Here is a 10,118-nt window from a genome sequence, read left to right as displayed (position 1 = left end):
TGAATCATTCAAGTCATAGACAGACAGACAAACAGAAAAACAGACAGGCAAACAGACTTATAATGTATATGTACATGAAGCCTTCAAGTCACAGACAGACAGACATACAGACATATCATAATGTGCATGTACACATGAAACCTTCAAGTCACAGACAGACAGACAGATAAACAGACTTATAATGTATATGTACATGAAGCCTTCAAGTCATGCACAGACAGACAGTAGACAGACAGACAAACAGACAGACTGACTTATAATGTATAAGTGTACATGAAGCCTTCAAGTCACAGACAGACAGACAGACAGACAGACAAACAGACAGACAGACATATAATGTACATTTACATAAAGCCTTCAAGTCACAGAACGAATGGAAGGAATGGTGCGAGTGAGGCAGTGTTCAGCAGTACAAGGCTGACATAAAATACTACTGTTCAACCCACCCCTGTGGCGGACTTTTCATGGGGGCTTGTCCTCGACCCTGTGCAAAGGGATAACAGTAGTAAAACTTTTGGTAATATGTTCATTTCATTTCTTTTCGTTTACAATATCCATTTTGTTTCCCGATACTATCATTGTGCACTGTACTCGTGTGAACTGTGATGACTCGCTGAATGTTCTTCATATCAACGGACACAATTTCAAATATTTCCAAAGTTAGAGGTAGTTAAGTTTTAAACACCCCTTTTCACATATCATAGCGTGAACACTGTGTGAAGGCTACACGATCATTTAGATACGTGTCCTAATTTTGTAAATTCTGCTTGCTTGTGACTGTGAGCCTGTCATTTACATGTCATTCAGTCTCAGCCATTGTGCGGCTAGCATCGAAAGCATGCTGAATATTGGCAACACGTGGTGGAAGAGGCGGCTATTAGGATTCGACAAATCGCTAATTTAATGTTTACCAATGTAGTACCTGTCAAACAGGTCGCCACTTTTACAGTACATATATATATATATATATATATATATATATATATATATATATATATATATATATATATATATATTGCTTTAATATCGACTGTAGAATTTCATGAATTTATTCAGTTTTATTTTAATTCGGGGGAGGGCGGAGGATTATTTTCCGTTTTTTGGGGGTTTTTTCCCGTCGCATAACCAGCCAAATAAAAATTGAATCCGTAAGTCGAATAAAATTAAAAAAAAAATTTGAAAAAAGATTAAAAATCTCTTAAGAGCACCGTTTTATATTCAAATTAAGTATGCGGCTTTAAAGTGTAAATAAACGAGAAAGTTTTACTCTTAATTTTGATCTTGTTTGCGTAAATTTGCCCATGGTATACAGTGCTCTTGATCCAATGTCGTTTGAAAGCACTGTTTGGGAGGATGGATTTATATCTAGTCTAGAAAGACAGTAGCTGTAACTTTCATTCAGCTGTTTTTCCCCTTCAATCAGTCAATGAAATTATACACATTGAGGACAATAAAGAAAAGGCAAGTTGAATATCCAAGATTCGATTCTCTGCTTGACGTATGGACTGTGTGTGTATTCATGTATGGCATTGAATTTTTGGTTCTTTTTTTCACTAATGTCGGTAGACGTGTATAAGCGCATCCCTTTAACCCTTTGAGTGCTGTAATTGTTCTCACCAAAATTTTAGTGCAACATTTTTAGCAATCTGTATGAATTTTTCTGTAATATTTTGATAATTTTGGACCAAATGGACATCACATTTCATTGGCTCAAGTTTGTTATCAAATTTTTTACAAGAATCTGAAAAAAAAATTACTGGAGTATATTTTCTTAAGGTGACAAAAATTGACTTTGGCGCTCAAAGGGTTAATCATGAGTTTAAAAGTATTCTGACGATGACGGCCATCTCCTCTAGTCCTAATATTGTTTCCCTGCTCTCAAATGTATATGAGACGTCTTCCATAAATATGATTGTAAGAGCGCCACCAACGTCTTAGTTTCGATATGCTCCAGACCACGGGCGCGCGTTGAGCATTCAGGAGCAACTCATTTTTCTGTGCACTTTGTGAGGGGTAAGGATTCGATGGGGATAAAGAGCGAATGACCAAGAAAAGACCCCGGAAAAGACTGAAAGACTGAACAACATTATGTGCGATTGATTTAGACTCTGAAGTCAATGTCTTTATTCAGTCAATGATTCTCAATTTTACATGTATATCATGGCAAATGATAAACATAAGCTTACACTGAGAATGAACAAGGATAACATGCCATAGAGAAAACGTCTAATCTGTCATGTGGTTCTCAACGTGATTTTTCCTGGTTTTACTCGACAGTTTCTCGGCCTGCGATTTGGCTGCATATCTGAACATATAATGATGGCCGAAGACACAGGCACCGCCGTAGTTGACAGCGCTTTTAGTGTAGTACTACTGCACTAAAAACGAAAGTGTCATTGTACATTACATACGATGTCTGGTTGACAAACTGTCCATAGCTCCATGATTTCACTGGCGCTGTCGAACCTTCCCTAAAAGAAGCGAAATTTTATAACCCTTTAACTTTACAATTTTATAACTTTTTAACTACTGGTCTTTTATTGAGTTTTATATTTTTTTTTATTCTGTGTATTTGCATGCATTCTATTCAATGCATGAAAATCCATTTATAGATGCATTGACTTGAAGCAATAAAATTACAAATTACAAGAAAAACCAAGCAAACTGCACAGAAATCCACATAAAATTGTGTTATGTAACAAATTGTTCTGTACAGCAACTGTGTGTCACAAGATCGCCCATGATAATATTTTATTGACGTCTACGAGTACGAGTAAATAAAGCTTTACCAGGAACATGATTGTATGTTCATTTAGGGAGCCATCATTATGTACGGCCTGGGGGGTCGGAGGAAAGTGAAGGGGTCACTCAAAATTTGAAAACTTCGAGGGGGTTGCTCAAGATGTGGAGAGGAAGTAGGGGGTTACTCAATTTTTTGCGCGAAATAAACTGAAACACCTCTCAGACTGCACCATTACAGACATCAATTTCTCAAAATTTTCGATACGAGAGGGCCCCCCCTCTATAGTGCTCTCCCTCAAATTGCACCAGACTGCACCATTGCATACATCAATTTCTCAAAATTATCCATGCAAGATAAGGAACAATCCCTAGAAAGCTTTCCCCGTCAGCCTCTCGCGTGTCCCCCCCCCCCCGTACTTAAAAATTCTGCCCAGTCAGATATTCTAGTGAAAACCCTGTCATGATACCCATCCAAATTAAACAATACTATATGGTTGGATGCAGGTTATAGCGTGAGCTTTTTTATCTGTATTGTACAGTCACTTTGAATTCCATTTTGTTGGTTTCACTTTATCAACCGTCATGAGATAGCCGATGATAATTTAGAAATCTAGAAGGGTACATCAAATGAGAATTCGAAAGGACTTTACTATTGCTGTATTGTGTAAATTTTATAGAAACATGTACTGTGTTTAACTTTTCTAAAAGATGGAGGGTCAGTCAAAATTTCTGAGTTAGGGAGGGTGGTTTTCTCAAATTCATCCTGGATGGCAGGGGGGGGGGGGGTTACTCGAAATTTCGGAGTTTCCGATGAAATTCCTCCGACCGTAAATAATGACGGCTCCCTTATCATGATATAATAATATAGCTATACTAGTCCAATCTGTCAAAATTGTATGGGCCTGTGGTGTTAGGCGTACAAGTGATAAGAACACGGTATTGCATGGACTTACCCCGTAGTCTATGGGCTTAAATTATGACATAGTAATATAAATTAATTTAAGCTAAATTCGGCTCATGTTAGTGTATTCGGTGGAGAGAACGCAGCCGACTCAGTGTAATTGCTTAAGCTGTGTGATGTTGTAGACATATAGTTCTCAGTGTGCCTGCTAATTGTATTACGTCAGCCTCGTACAGGCAAACATTTGAAACGTAGAGGAAGATAAAAAGTGATTAAAATAAATAAGAGACGGGGCACAAATTTGTTCAGAATCTTTACTTAGACATGAAACGAAACACCATAAAAAACGCCAGGTAATCGGTAGGTTATAGTCTTGGTACAATATACCTGCATATATAAGCAAGTGTGTTGAATTTCATCGAAGCCTCTTGTTGGGTTGCCTTTGGACGGGCTATTCCAACAAATTCATTCAGTGTGGTGAGCATTTTGTGATAATCATCCCAATGTACGTGACGTCTGATGACAGATTTCCATACTCCTATTCCTACCGTTTATTCAGTCGATCAGAAACTGCAGACGAAAACGTTTGGCGTGATATGATAATAAAGGGAACTGTCGTCGGAACTGCGCCTTTGCGAGTTTGTTGCTGACAAACAATGTATTTCGCGCATGATATCTAGATGACTGTCATCATCATAGCTGCAACAGTTAAATTATACGATGTAGATTTTGACAGACATGTTTTAACTTTCATCAATCACCATCGTACCTTGGATACAGTGTCAACATTGGTCGTATGGGTCCCACGCGACCTTTGAGCGCAGTTCCGACGACCGGTACTGTATCCCGGGGAACAAGAGTGAAATAACATCAATTAAATCCGTAGGCCTCGTGCAGTTTTGATAAAATGCATCACAATTATCATCATAGACCCTAGGAAAATGTCTATGATTATTGTAACTTTGTATATTCTATAGTCCCCGGACATCATGTAACTGTCTATGCGCCGTTTCAAAACAGTAAGGAACCTTGATCAGCGTTGTTATTTGAAAATGCCCTATGTTACTAAATTATGAAATACGAGAAAAATATACGAATACAGTAGCATGCTGGGGTACAGGCTACGGGATGGACCATTTCATATCCTGGGAGGGGCTAGAAAAATGTTTTTGGAAAACAGATTAAAAGATGTTTCCTTTGAAGACAAATCCAGCCAATGATTCGAGAAAAAAATATAAAACGACATGCAGTGGAAAAATAATGTAATGACAGTTTCTTCTATGGTTACTTTCCATTCTGGATTCAATTTTACAACTTAGCATTTTATTTATTTGAATTCAATATCACATCTCAACACACTATTCTCAATTACTACTTTCTATTTCACAATTCTGAATTCAATTTTACAGCTTAACATTTTATATATTCTGAATTCAATTTTACAACTTAACATTTTATATATTCTGAATTCAATTTTACAACTTAATTTTATATATTCTGAATTCAATTTTACAGCTTAACATTTTATATATTCTGAATTCAATTTTACAACTTAACATTTTATATATTCTGAATTCAATTTTACAGCTTAACATTTTATATATTCTGAATTCAATTTTACAACTTAACATTTTATGTATTCTGAATTCAATTTTACAACTTAACATTTTATATATTCTGAATTCAATTTTACAGCTTAACATTTTATATATTCTGAATTCAATTTTACAACTTAACATTTTATATATTCTGAATTCAATTTTACAACTTAACATTTTTATATATTCTGAATTCAATTTTACAGCTTAACATTTTATATATTCTGAATTCAATTTTACAACTTAACATTTTATATATTCTGAATTCAATTTTACAACTTAACATTTTATAATTCTGAATTCAATTTTACAACTTAACATTTTATATATTCTGAATTCAATTTTACAGCTTAACATTTTATATATTCTGAATTCAATTTTACAACTTAACATTTTATATATTCTGAATTCAATTTTACAACTTAACATTTTATATATTCTGAATTCAATTTTACAGCTTAACATTTTATATATTCTGAATTCAATTTTACAACTTAACATTTTATAAATTCTGAATTCAATTTTACAGCTTAACATTTTATATATTCTGAATTCAATTTTACAACTTAACATTTTATATATTCTGAATTCAATTTTACAACTTAACATTTTATATATTCTGAATTCAATTTTACAACTTAACATTTTATATATTCTGAATTCAATTTTACAACTTAACATTTTATATATTCTGAATTCAATTTTACAACTTAACATTTTATATATTCTGAATTCATTTTACAACTTAACATTTTATATTCTGAATTCAATTTTACAACTTAACATTTTATATATTCTGAATTCAATTTTACAACTTAACATTTTATATATTCTGAATTCAATTTTACAACTTAACATTTTATATATTCTGAATTCAATTTTACAACTTAACATTTTATATATTCTGAATTCAATTTTACAACTTAACATTTTATATATTCTGAATTCAATTTACATCTTAACATTTTATATATTCTGAATTCAATTTTACAACTTAACATTTTATATATTCTGAATTCAATTTTACATCTTAACATTTTATATATTCTGAATTCAATTTTACAATTTAACATTTTATATATTCTGAATTCAATTTTACAACTTAACATTTTATATATTCTGAATTCAATTTTACAACTTAACATTTTATATATTCTGAATTCAATTTTACAACTTAACATTTTATATATTCTGAATTCAATTTTACATCTTAACATTTTATATATTCTGAATTCAATTTTACAACTTAACATTTTATATATTCTGAATTCAATTTTACAACTTAACATTTTATATATTCTGAATTCAATTTTACAACTTAACATTGTATATATTCTTAATTCAATTTCACAACTAAACATTCTTTTGTGAATTCACTTTTACAACTCAAAATTCTCTTCTGAATTCAATTTTACAACTCAACATTCTATTTTGAATTCAATTTTAAAACTCAACTCAACATTCTATTCTCAATTACTACTTTCTATTTACTATTCTGAATTTAATTTTACAACTTAACATTCCATTTTGAATTTAATTTTACAACTCAACATTCTATTCTGAATTCACTTTTACAACATAACATTCTATTGTATCCTAATTACGGATATATATCTTGATTGACTCAACCAAAGTTGACGAAACTTGCTATGTACATTGAATTCGAAAATACTACGATACAAAGGTATTGAAAGTCATTAAGCATTTTTACCTCAGCCGATTTCTCATTTGCATATTTAATGAACTTTCCTAATTCGAGATATTACCATGATTAACTTGATCAAAGTTGGCGAAGCATGCTATGTACATTGATGATACTAGGCTAAACAATATAAAAAGTGATTTGGCTTTTTCACTTCTGCTAATCACTTATTTGCATTTTGGACGAACTTTCGCTATTAGGGATATGTATCTGGATTGGCAGGATCAAAGTTGACGAAATTTGCTATGCATATTTGACATACACTGATATCATTAAAGTTGTTTCAGCAGTTTTACATAAACTTATTACTTATTTGCATATTTAAATAACGTTTCTAATTAGGGATACGTATCTGAATTGACTTGATTACGTTGGCAATGCTTGAGATGGACATTGAAGATACTGGATTGGCTTAATTAAAGTTGACAAAACGTGCTACGTACATTGAAGATACTACAGCATAACATTATTAAAGTCATTTAGCATTTTTACTTTAGCTTATTACTAATTTGCATATTTAACGAACTTTTCTAATTAGGGATATATCTTAATTGACTCGATCAAAGTTGATGAAACTTGCTAAGTACATTGGAGAAGCTATGATAAAATATTAATGAAAGTTGTTTAGCATCTTTACATCAGAAAGTTACTTATTTGCATATTGGGTCGGTCATGTATGCAGCATAATTTCACCCAAATGCACAGGTTTTGGACTGACCATTATGAATTTTGTGAAGTGCTGAATATTTAGAAATTTATTTTTGTAAAAAAATTTAAAATAATCTCCCCATATCTCCATGTAGACGTAAAGGTGTTTTGAGGTCAAAGGTCAAATAGCATCCAATAACACCTAAAGTTATTGTACTTCGCGTCCAAGTTATTGGACTCCGCATTCTCTGATACCGAAACTTACTGTACAATGAAACTCCAAAGGTTACAGATGAAGTTGTATAGTAATATAATGTTATTCACAAAATACCGGGATGTATGTCCGAATACATCGTGCAGCGGAGGTATTGTCCGAGATGATACCAACGATGTAATTTTCCAAATTAAGGATGTAAGACTGCAAGGACTCTGAAAAAGTTTATGAAACTTGCTATTTATGTTGATGAGACAATTATGTTGTATTGGTGAAAGGTATTTTGCATTTCAACATTAACTCTAATGATGAATACAGCTAAATTCATGGAAAATAACAATAGCTAGAGTTCAGCTCGAAATAAATAAATACAGTTACTTAAGGGAGTGTTCAGTTATTACGGCCGGGGGTGGGCCAGCAAAATCCAGGGTGTCACCTTATATATTAAAACTGCAAGAGGGGGTCATGTATTTTTCAAACAGCTCAGAGGGGGTCACTTAATTTTCATAAGTATTCTACCTGTCAGAAAAGCAGTTTCAGTGTTCAGAAATATTCTGGGAGATAAAAATGATTCGCGGTATGATTTCGTTCTCTGAAGTCATTTACATTTGCAAAATCTGTAACTGTAAATCTGAATAAAAGTATAATTATCTCAGTACATGAACATCTTGACTCGGCAACTCTGAGGCTTGTGTTATTGTAAATCGAGCTCACTGAGGCAATGAACGATTCCTTTTACTTACATATTAGAGATATAGCAAGTTTTGTCAGGGAAATTATTTAACAGTTACCTGTAGACTACTGGTACCATGAAAAGTGAAATTATACCTTTAGGTGAAATTCCAATATCATAATTGTCAACATCTGAACTTTCAAATACCCTATTTGAATAAAGTACATTTTTATCAATTATCAAACATCTATAAAAGCACAAATTAATTTAGTTCAGCATTGTAAAAAAATTATTCATAGTTTTCTCATAGACTCCAATGTATAGTGAATCAACATTTCGGTGAAATTCCAAAATCCAATTTCTTGCACACATATCAATCTTTAACCATCCTAGTCAAACTAAGTACTTTAAAATGAATTATCAAACGTCTATAAATACACAGATTTAGATAGTTTTGTATTGGAAAAAAATCATTCATAGTTTCCTCATAGACTACCATGTATAGTGAATCAACATTTCGGTGAAATTCTAAAATCGAATTTCTTGCACACATATCCATTTTTAACCACCCCAGTCTAATCAAGTACTTTAATATTAATAATCGAGAGTACATAAATACACAGGTTTACCTATTTTTGTATTGAAAAAAAAATTATTCATAGTTCCTCATAGACTCCCATGTATATGAAATTCCACAATCAGATTTCTTGTACACATATTATGCACCTGTAACCATCATATCCTAATCAAGTACAATTATGTTAATTATCCAACTATCCAGAAAAATAGCAAGTTTTTCATTGGAAAAAAATTATTGACAATTTTATCATAGACTCCCCATGTATAGTGGATGAACAGTTTTGGTAAAATTCTTAAGTCACATTTTTTGTCCACATACCAGTTGTAACAACCCTATTCCAATAAAGTACATTTATGTCAATTATCAAATATCTATAAATGCATAGATATAGTTTTCTATTGAAAAAGTATTACATGTACATAGTTTTCTCATTGACTAAGTTTTCTCATGACTACCATGTATAGTGAATCAACATTATCAACAGCTGATTATCGATTAAATCCAAATATCAAAATTTTGTACACACACGCTTGTGCAAAAATATTGCGATCCACCTGTAATTTCTGTCTTATCCCTTTGAGGGGTAATTTCAAAATTATAGCGAGTCAGAAGGGGAAATTTGAACACTAACACCTTGTGAGTTTGTAAGGAGAGGGTCATTTGAAAAAATCTGAGAATCTTTTTTTTGGATTCTATCGCCCCCTCCAGAGGTGTTTGTGTGTGAAGCTTTACTCAAGCAATGTGGGTGGGGGGGGGGGGTCATAAAATTTTTGTCATATATAGAAAGAGATCATCAATTGACTGATGCGCAGGAAGAATTTGCCGGCCCACCCCTGGCCATAATAACTGAACGCTCCCTAAAGCCCAGGTATGTCTAACTTCGGGCTATATTTTTCTACATTTCATTCCTTGAAGCATAGGGTCTATATGCTTGAAGCGACTACAACCTCGTTTCTCCACAGGCACCAATTGATAGCCCTTTCTACTAAAAGCGCTATCAACTACGGTGGTGCTTTTGGTTTCTCGGCCTTCCTCAAAGCAATGACGTCACAGGCACATC

This window comes from Ptychodera flava, chromosome 19 (genome assembly GCF_041260155.1).
Source record: "Ptychodera flava strain L36383 chromosome 19, AS_Pfla_20210202, whole genome shotgun sequence".
NCBI lineage: Eukaryota > Metazoa > Hemichordata > Enteropneusta > Ptychoderidae > Ptychodera > Ptychodera flava.
The sequence above is the reverse complement of the archived record's forward strand: the minus strand, read 5'-3'. Positions refer to the sequence as shown.